Here is a 16640-nt window from a genome sequence, read left to right on the forward strand (position 1 = left end):
ATAAAGTAAATCAACACATCACAAGAAAACGTGATTCTTTTTATTGTAGAACCCTCTTAGGGGAAAAACCATGGTGGGGATGACATCCACAAGGCAATAATCTATAAAAAAATAATTTCTTACAATCATATAGGAATGCACTTGCATTTAAGCTCATTGCCTAAAGCTCACTACTCAATACAAAATGAGCTACAACTCAATATAGAAGGCCCACTGCCTTACAAGGATCAATACAAATATTAGTAAGTGATGAAGTATCCAAAAATAGTATCTACCTAATGCCTGATTATGGTTCCATTTAAGTGCACAAATTAAATTTGAAGCATATTATCTCGCACTACTTTGCAATCTCACTCTTTACAAAACTAGAATATCTACTTTGCAAATCCTACACAAAACTTGCATACCACAACATATACGCTACTAAAATACATCAAAAATCTTTCCATAACCTTACCATTGATCTTATACTTGTTGAATCCATAATTTGATCTCATCGTATTGACATAAAACCATTCTGGGGAAATGTAATTTTTTTTTCCCTTAACCGGGCCAAAGATAATATTGAAATATTAATTCAAAGAAATGTAGTTATTGATAGACCTTTAGTCACATCACATCAACTAATTTGAACACTCTTTTCAACCAATACAAATATTTGACCAATTTGTGTGATAAGATTTTTCCACCATGCCGGCTCATTTTTACATTCAACCTTGAAAAATGACACTCAAAAGAATATACCTTTAGTCACATTACATCAACTAATTTGAATATTCTTTTACCAATAAAAATATTTTACGTGTACTAATAAGATTTTTCCACCATGTGAGCTCATTTTTACAATCAACCTTGAAAATTGACACTCCAAAGGATATAACTTCTACGATCTCACAATAAAATTTTAGGATTAGCAATAATATACTTAAAATATGTTTTCTCTACGTGTGAACCCCAAAATATAAAAATAATAGCCTATTTGAATCCAGAAATTATTTGTATTGGAAGAACACTTAATACTTTTATCTGTACTTCACCAAAATTTAATTTAGCTTATGGCTTGATCACCTAGTGAGTTAAACACATGAGATTAGGGTCATCTAATACCATATTATTTCCATAAGTGATGACAATTCATGCATATGATTGTGTCTCTTTCCATCTTTCAAACAATCTCCCTCTTTGTCATTATTAAAAATAGTTCACAAATTTATTTTTTAGTGTTCTACAACAAAAAGATGCACAACTTCAACACATCAAAATGATTCATCCATAATGCTCATAATTTCCTCTTATACATACATACATATATATATATATATATATATATATATATATATATATATATATATATATATATATATATATATATATACATTGAATGCAATTTTTTCACTTGCATGTGCTCCCCCTTTGATATCAATGAAAAGGGATCAATTGTCAAGTCAAAAACTTTACCAAAACTTGTGCAATAATCGTATATATGTTATGTATCTATGAACAAAATTTCTTACATACATAATTGAGAAGATATATGCACAAATTATCTTCAATAGTTGTAGATCAATGTCCCAATGTTGTTTTAGACTATTCAACATATTAACATGACCATGGATGAGTATACTTTTTCTTTCATCTTTTGTAGGTTGATTGGGGACAATGTTACTAAAGTAGCTTGTGCCTCTAATGAACTAAATAATGTTTCAAGTTTGGGGGCCATCAAACTTCTTAACCCCTTTAAAAACATGTTTTATTTCATTATATAGATAGTTGAACTTTCAAAGGTTGTGTTAAGGAGACCATCTAGGAGTTTTCTAACACAACAAATAAATAAATTTTCCCATATGTCTAACCACTTTGATGAGTTAATCATGACTTATGATATTGAAGGAATGCAAATGGTTTATATAATGATAATGTAAATGTAAACATGACATGAAAAAATGTTGCATAAACATGTGTTGAGTTAGCTCATGGCAATTAGTAGAAGAGGGAAAGAACCTTAAATTTTAAAAATTGCCACTTAGAAATTTGGGCTCATATCTTACACCTCAAAATCAAACTAGGTTAAATTGAAAGAAAAACAACCTTAAGTTAAAATGATAATGTCAATGTAGAGAATGATTAAACATAAGTAAATGTGAAAAGTGTATTATTGATTAATATATATATATATATATATATATATATATATATATATATATATATATATATATATATATATATATATATATATATATATATATATATATATATATATATATAGTTTGTGATGTGTGTGTGTGTGCACGCATTTTATTTTGAGGCATAGAATATGAATTAGCTAGTGATAGTTAGTAGAAGAGAGTAAGAACCCTAAATTTTGAATTTATCAAATTTAAATTTTGGGCTCATATCTTAGCCTCAAAATCAAATCTAGTCAAATGGGAAAAAAAAACCTTAAGCTAAAATGATAACCTCAATCCAGAGACTCTATGTGTGTGTGTGCGCACGTGCATGTGTGTGTGTGCGTGTGTGTTATATTTATCATTAATACACATTGAATGTCTTAAAATACCAAGACATGACAAAGTGTTGCATAAACATATGTTAATTTAGCATATGACAGTAGAAGAGGACAAAAGTTTTAAACTTTAAATATTTTGAATTCAAATTTAAAAATTGTATTTTATACCTTAAAATCAAACTAGATCAAATTGACAAAAAAAAACTTACATTAAAATGATTAAATATATAATTAAATAGATAGAGAAATACGCATACCACTTCATAAGAATGTATTAAAAAAATCCCATCAAAATAAATAAAAAGAATTATAATAAATATACTAATTTCATCACTATAATTAATTTAAAGAAATATAAATAAGATGATATTCAGCCTTCCAGTAATGCATAACTTATCTTCATTCCAATAATGCATAGCTTATCTCTTTAACCATTTGCATGTTTGAGTGGAGAGCAATTGCTTTCAAATGACTAAGAATGTAGTAGTCATCCTCAACTACCGCCTAGTTTATCGGCTCACTTGTCTTCCTCAATTTTTTAAAATTTAATATGAAATATATTACTGAATACTATGACAATAGGTAACATTCTAGAAGCTTGCATAGTTCTCACATTATCTTATCACATGAAAAATATTATAGTTAAGGTCTTTGCCTAAGATTTAGCTATCTCAATGAATTGGATTATGACACATGTTATCATATTACCTAATCCTTAATTAAAGTTATTTTTTAAATACAATGCCTATTATCTAAACGTTTATGCGCAATCATCATTCAATCAATCTTGCATTGTTGAAGCAATATTTCTTGCCACTTTCACTTATTTTGTCTTTTCAGTTATCTTGGAGGTGTTATGGAATCACTTATTATTAGAAGGATGAAATAATAAGGATGGGTGGTGGAGGGAGTTGAATCAGTGTTGTATCACGTTTTATTTTATTAACCCAATTCAAAAACCATTCTATGCTCAAACTAAAAAACTCAAGTGCATGAGCATAAAGTAAATCAACATATCACAAGAAAACATGATTCTTTTTATTGTAGAACCCTCTTAGGGGAAAAACCATGGTGGGGATGACATCCACGAGCCAATACTCTATACAAAAACAATTTCTTACAATCATATAGAAATGCACTTGCATTTAAGCTCATTGCCTAAAGCTCACTACTCAATACAAAATGAGCTACAACTCAATATAGAAGGCCCATTGCCTTACAAGGATCAATACAAATATTAGTAAGTGATGAACTATCCAAAAATAGTATCTAACTAATGCCTGATTATGGTTCCATTTAAGTGCACAAATTAAATTTGAAGCATATTATCTCACACTGCTTTGCAATCTCATTCTTTACAAAACTAGAATATCTACTTTGCAAATCCTACACAAAACTTGCATACCACAACATAAACGCTACTAAAATACATCAAAAATCTTTCCATAACCTCACCATCGATCTTATGCTTGTTGAATCCATAATTTGATCCCATTGTATTGACATAAAACCATTCTAGGGAAATGTAAAAAAAAATTCCCTTAACCGAGCCAAAGATAATATTGAAATATTAATTCAAAGAAATTTAGTTATTGATAGACCTTTAGTCACATCACATCAACTAATTTGAACATTCTTTGACCAATAAAAATATTTGACCAATTTGTGTGATAAGATTTTTCCACCATGCCGGCTCATTTTTACATTTGACCTTGAAAATTGACACTCAAAAGAATATACCTTTAGTCACATTACATCAACTAATTTGAATATTCTTTTACCAATAAAAATATTTTACTAATTTGTGTACTAATAAGATTTTTCCACCATGTGAGCTCATTTTTACAATCAACCTTGAAAACTGACACTCCAAAGGATATAACTTTTACGATCTCACAATAAAACTTTAAGATTAGCAAGAATATACTTAAAATATGCTTTCTCTACATGTGAACCCCAAAATATAAAAATAGTAGCCTATTTGAATCCAGGAATTATTTGTATTGGAAGAACACTCAATACTTTTATCTGTACTTCACCAAAATTTAATTTAACTTATGGCCTGATCACCTAGTGAGTTAAACACATGAGATTAGGGTCATCTAAATACCATGTTATTTCCATAAGTGATGACAATTCATGCATATGATTGTGTCTCTTTCCATCTTTCAAACAATCTCCCTCTTTGTCATTGATGACAATAGTTCACAACTATTTTTTTTAGTGTCCTACAACAAAAAGATGCACAACTTCAACACATCAAAATGATTCATCCATAATGCTCATAATTTCCTCTTATACATATTTATATACATTGAATGCATTTTTTTCACTTGCATGCGCTCCCCCTTTGATATCAATGAAAAGGGATCAATTGCCGAGTCAAAACTTTACCAAAACTTGTGCAATAATCATATATATGTTATGTATCTACGAACAAAATTTCTTACATACATAATTGAGAAGATATATGCACAAATTATCTTCAATAGTTGTAGATCAGTGTCCCACTGTTGTTTTAGACTATTCAACATATTAACATGACCATGGATGAGTATACTTTTTCTTTCATCTTTTGTAGGTTGATTGGGGACAATGTTACTAAAGTAGTGTGTGCCTCTAATGAACGGAATAATGTTTGAAGTTTGGGGGCCATCAAACTTCTTAACCCCTTTAAAAACATGTTTTATTTCATTATATAGATAGTTGAGCTTTCAAAGGTTGTGTTAAGGAGACCATCTAAGAGTTTTCTGACACAACAAATAAATAAATTTTCACATATGTCTAACCACTTTGATGAGTTAATCATGACTTACGATATCGAAGGAATGCAAATGGTTTATATAATGATAATGTAAATGTAGCTCTTTATTTCCCTTCAATAGTCAAAAAGTACTTGATTTTTTTTTTATAGTCACATTATAACTTAGTGGACATTAAATGTCTTTAAATACCATGACATGAAAAAATGTTGCATAAACATGTATTGAGTTAGCTGATGGCAATTAGTAGAAGAGGGACAAAACCTTAAATTTTAAAAATTGCCACTTAGAAATTTGGGCTCATATCTTACACCTCAAAATCAAACTAGGTTAAATTGAAAGAAAAACAACCTTAAGTTAAAATGATAATGTCAACGTAGAGAACGATTAAACATAAGTAAATGTGAAAAGTGTATTTTATATATATATATATATATATATATATATATATAGTTTGTGATGCGCGTGTGTGTGCACACATTTTATTTTGAGGCATTGAATATGAATTAGCTAGTGATAGTTGGTAGAAGAGGGTAAGAACCCTAAATTTTGAATTTATCAAATTTAAATTTTGGGCTCATATCTTAGCCTCAAAATCAAATCTAGTCAAATGGAAAAAAAGAACCTTAAGCTAAAATGATAACCTCAATCCAGAGACTCTATGTGTGTGCGCGCATGCATGTGTGTGTGCGTGTGTGTGTTATATTTATCATTAATACACATTGAATGTCTTAAAATACCAAGACATGACAAAGTGTTGCATAAACATATGTTAATTTAGCATATGACAGTAGAAGAGGACAAAAGTTTTAAACTTTAAATATTTTGAATTTAAATTTAAAAATTATATTTTATACCTTAAAATCAAACTAGATCAAATTGACAAAAAAAAACTTACATTAAAATGATTAAATAGATAATTAAATAGATAGAGAAATACGCATACCACTTCATAAGAATGTATTAAAAAATATCCCATCAAAATAAATAAAAAGAATTATAATAAATATACTAATTTCATCACTATAATTAATTTAAAGAAATATAAATAAGATGATATTCAGCCTTCCAGTAATGCATAACTTATCTTCATTCCAATAATGCGTAGCTTATCTCTTTAACCATTTGCATGTCTGAGTGGAGAGCAATTGCTTTCAAATGACTAAGAATGGAGTAGTCATCCTCAACTACCACCTAGTTTATTTGCTCACTTGTCCTCCTCAATTTTTTAAAATTTAATATGAAATATATTACTGAATACTATGACAAACAGATTTCGCTTTCTAAATTTTTCCTGCACTACATCAGAACGCACTGAGACATGTTGAGAATGAAAACTGTTTTTTGAAATATATAGATTTAAAATCATTACCTAAAGAAAGTAACGACAGAGTATGGAAAGCAATAACTTAAATTATATCATGGTTGAAAAATGTAAGTAAACTTCAAACAGCAACTAGATAAAAGGCAAAGTAAGTGGAAAAAGGTGTTTGTATATAAGATTGTGATGGCATCCTTGTGGGAAATCAGGTATATAATAATAAAAACAAGAAATCAGGCATATTATGGTGTACTCTTGCTAGAAATGTCAAATGTGTGTCCCATTGATAAACACCTATTAACAATTCTCATTTGCAAGAGAAATCATCAATTTTGGTTTCTTTTTTCTCTTTTGGGTAGAAGGCTTATTTCTAAAGTAATAGGCATCTTTAAAGTAATAGGCATCTTGTATGACACATCTATGACAGATAAGGAAAAATAAAATACCTTGAGAGGGAAATCATCTTCAAGGAAAGATTTGATAACCTTAAAAAAATATGTTTGCAAATCCCATAAATATTTATGTTGAAAATGAACAATATCAAGGCTTATTAAATTTAATTTTTAATTCCCTATTGATATATAAAGATTTATGTATTTATATAGGTGATGAAATCCTACAAAAGATAAGTGACAACTTCAATTACATGATCATGAAGGATATTGTTGTTGAAGATGGTAATATCAAGTACAAATGAAGAACCTAACATTTCACAATCTAAAACTTTAGAAAATTTTGAGAAGTCTACTTTTGTCTCAAAGAAACAAAAATGGTAACAAAAATAAATAGGTAAAAACATAAGAGACTGTCATAGGTTTTAAATTCATTCTTGATAGAGTTCTAAGGTATAATATAGTAAATAACTCTTCTAGGAAGAATAAGTTATTTCTTGAAATCCAAGACCATTAATGCACCTACAAGATGATAGTTCATGATGCACCATATTGAGTCACATATTGCTAAAGCTACTATTTTTTAAGAAACTTGTTGGAATTTTCTCATCATTGATGTTAACCAAATTAGATGTACCCCTATGGGGAGTTGTGAAGCAGGAGCATACTAGGTGCAAGCGCAATTTTTCATCACCCAAAAATATTTTTATTTTTGTGTTTTCAATAAGGGTTATTTTAGTGTAGAGTTTCTATTTGTGAAAGATTTTTATTTTTAGTAAGTTGTTTGTGTGAGCCTAGAATGTTCTAATTTCATAGGTGGAGGTTCATCTTAGATATATCAGTTTGCTAGAAAATTTTAATTTCTATATCATATGTAGTAGTCAAGTTATTGCATATTTTAGGTATCAAAACTTTAGGCTTAATGGTGAAGGCATAAATGACTCCAAAATGAGGTCAAATCTTGGTTGATGGATGCTTGCACAATCTATAGTTGTAGAATAGTAGTTATTGTATCTGAAAAGGGGTTATGATAGCCAAATGGATCAACTTGATTTGTAAGTTGTGGTCTCTAGATTTTGGCCCATCCAAAAATGTAATTTGTAAACTATCTTCAATTAGTTCTATGTAATTAAATAATATAGTTTGAGGTTTTTTAGACTCAAAAGTTAGGGCTAAGTGTCTAGAACCTTCCCAAGTAGTGGAAAATGTCTATATAAGGAAGGCCCATAGGTTGTCTAAGGGATTTTTGGGTGATAGTTCATAGCTCTATCTTACAAATTATTGTAAGGAAGGTGTCTATGTGGATTCACATATTTTATTAGAATGAATTATAAAATTTCATACTTGGGGAGATAATAAGAAGCCCATATTGTGTTCTCACAAATTGGTTTTTTTTCTTTTTTTCCTTGTTGTGTGTTTGTGGTGCTCAAGGTAGTACCCTTCATCAAGTTGGATGAGATTCAGACTATTATACCCTAAGAGGGAGACTAATGTTGTTTTTGTGCATTAATAGTAATTTTTATTATTGTTTCAATCAATGACAAATGGGGAGATTATTAGCAATATGATCTTGTATTATCACTAATATCAACTTGATATCAATGATGGTCCAAAAATAAGTGTTTAGATGTCCCCTTGGTCTTTGGTGTTTCTCTAAAGTGAGCGTGTGTGTTTTGGAAGGTGATAATTGTTGGAATATTTAGAATAACTAAGAGGGAGGCTGCATCATTTATCCAATGTCCAAATGTACAAATAAAACTTCTCAGTTATCACCAAACATATAAGTGCATGCATTGACTTGATCATTCAATAACTCCACAACTTAGTAGAAAACTATCCTAGGTTAAAACAACTTTGTAGTAGTGTAAATATGAAACACCACAAACACATTCACACAATTTGACATAAGAATTTAACATGGAAACCCAATTTGGGAAAAACCACAAGTAACATGCTACCAATTTTCACTCTTTTGAAGTGAGTCATCTTAGGAGCTAACCCTGTTAAAGGTTACAATGCACACTATTAAATGTGACCTTGATTAAAGGATTTCAATCACCCTATTATGAGTAAGCCTTATTAGAGGAATTTAGAACATTCCATTAGAATGTTAGCTGGCTAAAGGATTTACAAATGATTTTCAAGTCAACCTTAATCCAAAGGATTTATCCAGACTGATACAATGATTAGAAAGTAGTAGCAGGACTTGATCTGATAATAAAATAGAATTCACTTGTAGATTACAAATCTCTAGTTTAGTCCTCCATTCTGCTTGGCATTCATACCCTTCAAGCCTTCAAATCCTTAAGCCTTCTTGCTCAATATGTCAATTGCAGATTCATCCCTTCAGCTACAATATGAAGCAACACCTTCTTTCTCTTTGTAACACTTGTTACTTTTGGCCTTGTATTCCCTTATAAAGAGAATTATGATCTTTTTTTTATTAATCATAATCATCCATCTTAGGGTTAGGTTAGATTCATCTAATCCTCCCTCTTTCCATTAGGTTCCCTCTAGAATTTTCTCTTACAATCTTCCTTAGATTCATCTCAAAATATTTTAGCTTGAATTTTGTGCCTCCAACTCATCATACATATCTTCGACATGCTTCACATAATTCATGAAATCAACTTTGCTAACTCAAATCTGTCAAATCTTCAATTAAACTCCTTTTGTTGTCACTTGACATCCACACTATTCACTTGACCATAACAATCTTCTAATGCTCGACCAACACTAGGTTGCTTGGCATCAACTAAATCTTCTTAGCTTGGGCATCACTATTATTTCCCTGATGCTTAATACTTACCATATTTTTTTGACACTTGATACCTATTAATTTTTTGATACTCAACACATGCTAAGATTTACTCGACCTACACTGAATTTCCTTGGCTTCCACTATTCACTCAGTTAGGCTTGGTAGACACTTTTTATGAAAACACTTCTTCTTTTCTTAGCTTAAGTAACCATTCACTTTAGCCTTAAATATATCAACAATACATTGTATCATCAATGTCTTACTTGGTCTTAGTGCTCCTTTTATACACCATATACTTCAACCTTTCTCTAAGTACTCTTGTTATACTTTCTTTTCAAATCATCTTCATCAATCAATCAAATGACAACATTTAGACCAAAAAGAAATTGTCTTACTAGCAAGTAGTAGGTTTGACATCATTGAAAAATAATGATTGTCTCCATGATAGATTCCACACTTCAAACAATCTCTTTTCAACAATTTCCCTCTTTGGCATTGATGGCAAACCAATACCAACAACAATACCAAAAATAAATTGAATACCTTTGAAACTCTCCCTCTATTAGTATGTGTCATGCCTCTATATAGGGTAATGTAAATTTTTTCAATCTCCTTCAGTTTATCTCTCGCTCTAACTTTTATTAGTATACACACCATATTCTTCCTCTTTCTTTCTTATAAGTTTATCTCCCTTTTTCTCTTAAGAGTTTCCATGTAGATAGCAATATATATCTCCCTCTTTGACAACAATAGAAAAGACTTGTCATCTCAATATGCATATATTATCATTTCAGGTTCTCCCTTTGTCACCTTACTTGTGATTGTAAATATTTTGTTTTAGCTCCTTAATTACTTTAAGCAGATCCTAAAGTAAGATCCACTATACCAAGTTATAAAATATAACATTCAACTCAGTAGATGTAGGGCACCACTCTTGCTTCTCAAGTAGCTTGAGATAGGGGTAACACCCCTAGCTTACCTCTTAGATATTCATGTGCATCCTTAGGAAAAGCCTTTTTGAATATATCAACTATTTGTTCCTTAGTATTCACATATTCCATTCTCACTTCTTTGTCCTGAACCAATTCTCTCAAATAATGATATTTGATTGCTACATGCTTTGTCTTTGTATGCATCTCAATATTTTTAGAAATATTTATAGCACTTGTATTATCACAATATATTACCATAGGTTCAGTGATTCCCTCTTTCATACCTTTGAGTAATTGTTTGATCCACACCACATTAGTATAATTCACTGCAATAGCCACATATGCAACTTCAACTGTAGATCGTGAAATACAATTTTGTTTCTTACTAGTCCATGTAACTAGTCTCTTTCCTAAGAAAAATGCTCCATGACTTTTACTTTTCATGTCACCAATGTTTCCATCCCAATCAGCATTTGTATAGGTTCTCAATTCAAACTTGTCATTTTTCTTATAGCACATACCATAGTCTTATGTCCCTTTAAGATATCTTATTATCCTCTTGACAACCATTAAGTGATTCTCCTTAGTATTTGTAGAAAACCTTGCAATAATCCCCACAACTAGTGCAATATCAGGTCTGCTATACACCACATTTTGTAATTTACCAATCATAGACCTATACAATGTTTGATTAACCTTAGCAAAGTCATCAATTTTGGACATATTGTGTCTTGTCACCATAGGTGTGCTAACTGATTTTGAATCTTCCATATCAAAAAAATTCAATATTTCCTTTATATACTTAGATTGAGTAATGTAAATACCATATTTCTTCTAATACATTTGCAAACCAACAAAGAATTTAACCTCTCCAAACATAGACATCTCAAATTCTTTCATCATTTCATCAAAAAATGTCTTACACAATGCATTTTGTCCTCTAAATATGATATCAGCAACAAATATTTCAGCCAGTAAAATTTCTTTACCTCCTTCAGTATTCAAGTATAGGTTGTTTTTGTCATTAGTCTTCTCAAAACCAATCTTCACAAGATAATTATGCAATCTTTCATACCATGCTCATGGAGCTTTCTATAGACCATATAAAGCTTTGTGTAATCTGCATACCATGTTCTTTTTCTTAGGATCAACAAATCCTTCAGGTAGTTCAATGTAAACCTCCTCTTCTAGTATACCATTCAAAAATTTTGACTTAACATTCATTTGATAAACTCTTAAACCTTTTAATGCTTAGTAAGAAAGAAAAGTTCTCACTCCTGCTAATCTTGCAACAAGAGAAAATGTCTCCTCATAGTCAATTCCCTCTTCTTGAGCATAACCTTTGCAAACTAGCCTTGCCTTATTCCTTGTTACTTCACCATTCTCATCCAATTTATTTATGTACACCCACTTGGTTCCAATAACATTCTTATTCTTTGGTCTAGGCACAAGTGACTAAGTATTTTTCTTCTCAGTCTGATCAATCTCTTCATCATATCTTTAATCCAAACTTCATTTTCCAAAGCATCCTTCACAAATTTAGATTCATGTATGCTCAGCAAACATGTATCATTTTTTAATCTATTCCTTTTCATTGGTCCATCTTCTCTTCCACCAATGATTTGTTATGTAGGGTCATGTCTCCTGACATACTTTGATAATATTGGCTCTATTCTTCTTTCTTCAACAATAGATCTTTTAGGAAATTCAATCTTATGTTCATTGTGTGCATCTCTGTAAAGTAACTCGACATTCCTTTCTTGTAAATTGTTCTTGGCATTAGTCTGCAACTCGGCTTCTAAATGCAACTTAGCATTCATTGGTTGTGATTTGGTAGTCGCTAATTCGTGTTGATTAATGACTTGATTTTTAGAATCATCAATAGTCATGACTTTATAGTAGCATACAAATGTCTTGTAATCTTCGTGTTCATTCTTAGGTTAATCTTCTTGTATATCTGTACACTCATCAACTTTTACATTTTCTCTTTCCACAATTTTGTTAGTCTTAGTGTTTAAAAACTTATGAGTTTTGCTTCTTGTGGAATAACCAAGGAATATACCTTCTTCACTTTTAACATCAAATTTACCTTTCCTATTTTCCTTTAGAATCTAACACTTTCTTCCAAATACCTTAAAATATTTGACATTGGGTGAGTATCTATACCATAATTTAGAAGGTGTAATACTTGTACCTTTCTTCACTTGTACTCAGTTCAAGGTATAGATAGTTGTACTAATAGCTTATCTCCATTATTTCAAAGCAACATTCTTTTCCATCATTAGTGTCCTAACACAGTCCATCACAAATTTGTTCCTCCTTTTAGCTATCCCATTTTGTGGAGGGGTTCTAGGTGCAAAGGTATTTCTCTTAATTACTCTATCATTACAAAAAAAATCAAATTCATTTGATGTAAAATCTCCACCTCTCTCAAAACTCAAAAACTTTAGACTCTTCCTAGTTTCCTTCTCAACTCTAGCCATGTACCACTTCAACATTTGGAAAGCATCATATTTCTCTCTTAATAACATACAATCATCATTATAGAATAATAATCAGCAAATAGCATGAAGTATTTGTCACCTTTGTAGCTTTTCACATTAATTAGTCCAGATAGATCGATATGAACTAATTCAAAAATTACATTTGAAGTATGAGTCTTACTCTTAAAACTAGACTTTGTCATCTTGCTTAACTGACATTGTTTGCAAATCACATTATCAAGTTTCTTCAATTTTTGCAAACCTCTGACTCTCTTCATCTTACTAATACTGACCAAGTTATCAAGATTAACATGACATAACCTTTTGTTCCATACCCACACATCATCAATTTGTATAAGAAGACAAGTAGCTTCATTCATGTCAAGATAAAATAGATTACTTCTAGTCTAATCACCACTACCAATGAGTTCACCATTAACATCATAAATCTTAGCTTTTATGTTTCCAAATTCAACCTTCAATCCTAAACTATTCAATTGTGACACACTCAAAATGTTATAGTTAAGTCCTTCCACATAGTAAGAATTGTCACATATTATCTAATCTGTCAATTTTATTGATCCTTTTCTTTTTATCAGATAGGGTGAATCATTACCAAATCTAACACTATTTCTATCATAATCTGAACGAGAGTTGAACTTACTTTTGTCTCTAGTCATGTGATTAGAAAAACCATTGTCAATGATCCATCTGTCACTCTTGTTCACATAAGATACCAATGCAGTTACATCATCTTCATTAGAATCATCCTTTATAGCAACATAGACAACTTAATCATCATGATCATCTGATTCTTCATTGGATTCCACTTTAGAAATGTAGCGAGCCTTCTTTCCTTTGTCTTTATAATCTTTGCTACTCTCATCTCTTTTATCTTTGTATTTGTCTCCACTTCTATTGTTCTTCTTCTCTGGACACCTTGTAGCAATATGACCAACCTCATTACAATTGAAGCATAGGATAGGTAACTTGCCTTTGTATTTTCCTTTTCCTCTATGAAATCTCCTAGCCAGCAATGCCTCAAGCTCTTCCACATCATCTTCATTTGTATCACTATCACTAGAAACATGTTTGACCTTTTTCTATTTCTTATCTTTATGCTCTTCTAGTGATAATTTAGCTTTGAAAGTAGATTCAACATTATCTGATTTGAAATTATCAAAATTTGAAATCTCAAAAGTAGTAAGTCTACCAACCAATCCTTCAAGGGTCAAATTTTTACTACTCCAATACATCTCAGTTCTTGTATAGTAGAGAATATAATAGCATAGATAAGAAATAGGGTTATCAAGATTTTGTTGATCACAAACTCATCTTCAATCTTTCCATTAGATCCTCTAATTGTATTAACAACTTCTTTGACTCTTGCACAATATTGAACTATATAATGACCTTCTTGCATTCTCATATCATTAAATTTTCCTCTGAGACTTTCAGATTTTGCTCTTAGCATATTCTTATCTCCTCCATAGATCTTCTTTAGGGCATCCCACATCTGTTGGGAAGTAGTGCACTCCTTAATGTCATCAAACTTAGAAAAGCTTAGGGCAGATGCAATCTCCAAAATTGCCTAATTGTGTTCTTTCATATCTTTTGGTTGTTGTGCAGTCATACCTCCAGTCACTTCCAAAATTTTGGTAGTTATAGTTGACATTGCAATATCTCCAAGTCCTCCTAGATTCAACTTTATCAAAGTTTTCCATGCTAGAAATTTTTCCTTGTTTAGCTTGAATACCTCCTTTCTATACATCGTGATCTTTAGCTTCTAGTACCTTCAAATTTTTTCCTCACAAGCACCAATGATCTAATACCAATTGTTGGAATATTTAGAATAACTAAGAGGGGGATGAATCAGATGTCCAAGGTCCAAATGTACAAATAAAACTTTTAAATTCTCACCAAACATATAAATGCATGCATTGACTTGATCATTCAATAACTCCATAACTTAGTAGATTATTGTCTTAGGTAAAAAAAACTTTGTAGTATTGTAAAAATGAAACACCACAAACACATTCATAGAGTTTGACACAAGAATTTAAGATGAAAACCCAATTTGGGAAAACCACTAGTAACATGCTACCAATTTTTACTCTTTTGAAGTGAGCCTTGTTAAGAGCCAACCTTGTTAAAGGTTATAATGCACATTGTTAAATGTGACCTTGATTAAAGGATTTCAATCACCCTATTACAAGTGAATCTTGTTAAGGATTTTATAACATTTCATTAGAATATCACTTGGCTAAAGAATTCACAAGTGACTTTTGGGTCAACCTTAATCCAAAGGATTTATTCAGACTAATACACTATATAGAAAGTAGCAATGGGACTTGATTTGATAATAAAACACAACTCACTTTTAGATTATAGATCTCTAGTTTAGTCCTCCATTCTACTTAGCATTCATACATTTCATCTCTAATTGCTTGTTCACCCTTCAAGCCTTCAACTCCTTAAACCTTCTTGCTCAGTATGCTAATTGCAAATTCATCCCTTCAGCCATCATATGAAGGAACACATTCTTTCTCCTTGCATTCTCATTACTTCTAGCCTTGTATTCCCTTATAAAGAGAATTATGATCTTTTTTTGCTTAATCTCAATCATACATCTTAGGGTTATGTTAAATTCATCGAATCCTCCCTCTTTCCATTAGGTTCCCTCTAGAGACTTCTCTTGTAATCTTCCTTAGATTCATCTCAAAATGGTTTACCTTGAATTTTGTGCCTCTAGGTCATCATACATATCTTCCACATGCTTTAGATAATTCAAAAAATCAACTTTGTCATCTTAGATCTATCAAATATCTGATTAAACTCATTTTGTTGTCACTCGGCATCCACACTGTTCAGTCAGTAATAACAGTCCTTTTATGCTTGGCCAACATTGGGTTGCTCTACATCAACTAAATCTTCTCAACTTAATCACCACTATTATTTCCCTAATGCTCAACACTTACTATATTTTTTCTGATGCTCAACACCTACTAATTTCTAATATTTGACACATGCTGAAATATGCTCGGCCTACACTAAATTTTCTTGGCTTCCACTATTCACTCGGCCATGCTTGGTAGACACTTTTTATGAAAACACTTCTTCTTTGCATAGCTTAAGTAACCATTCACTTTAGCCTTAAGTATATTAGCAATACATCATATCATCAATGTCTTACTTGGTCTTAGTGCTCCTTTTATACACCATATAACTCAACCTTTCTTTAGGTACTCTTGTTATACTTTCTTTGCAAATGTTCTTCATCAATCATTCAAATGATAACATTTAGACCAAAAAGAAATTGTCTTACAAGCAAGTAGAAGGTTTGACATCATTGACAAAAAAATGATTATCTCCATGATAGGTCCCACACTTCAAACAATCTCTTTTCAACAATAATCTTAATAGATAAAATAATTTGGAAAGATAATTAGAAGACTATTTAGGATAATTCTCAGTGTTTTTTTT

Source organism: Cupressus sempervirens, chromosome 8 (genome assembly GCF_028749045.1).
Source record: "Cupressus sempervirens isolate cs-2001-9-10 chromosome 8, ASM2874904v1, whole genome shotgun sequence".
Lineage (NCBI taxonomy): Eukaryota > Viridiplantae > Streptophyta > Pinopsida > Cupressales > Cupressaceae > Cupressus > Cupressus sempervirens.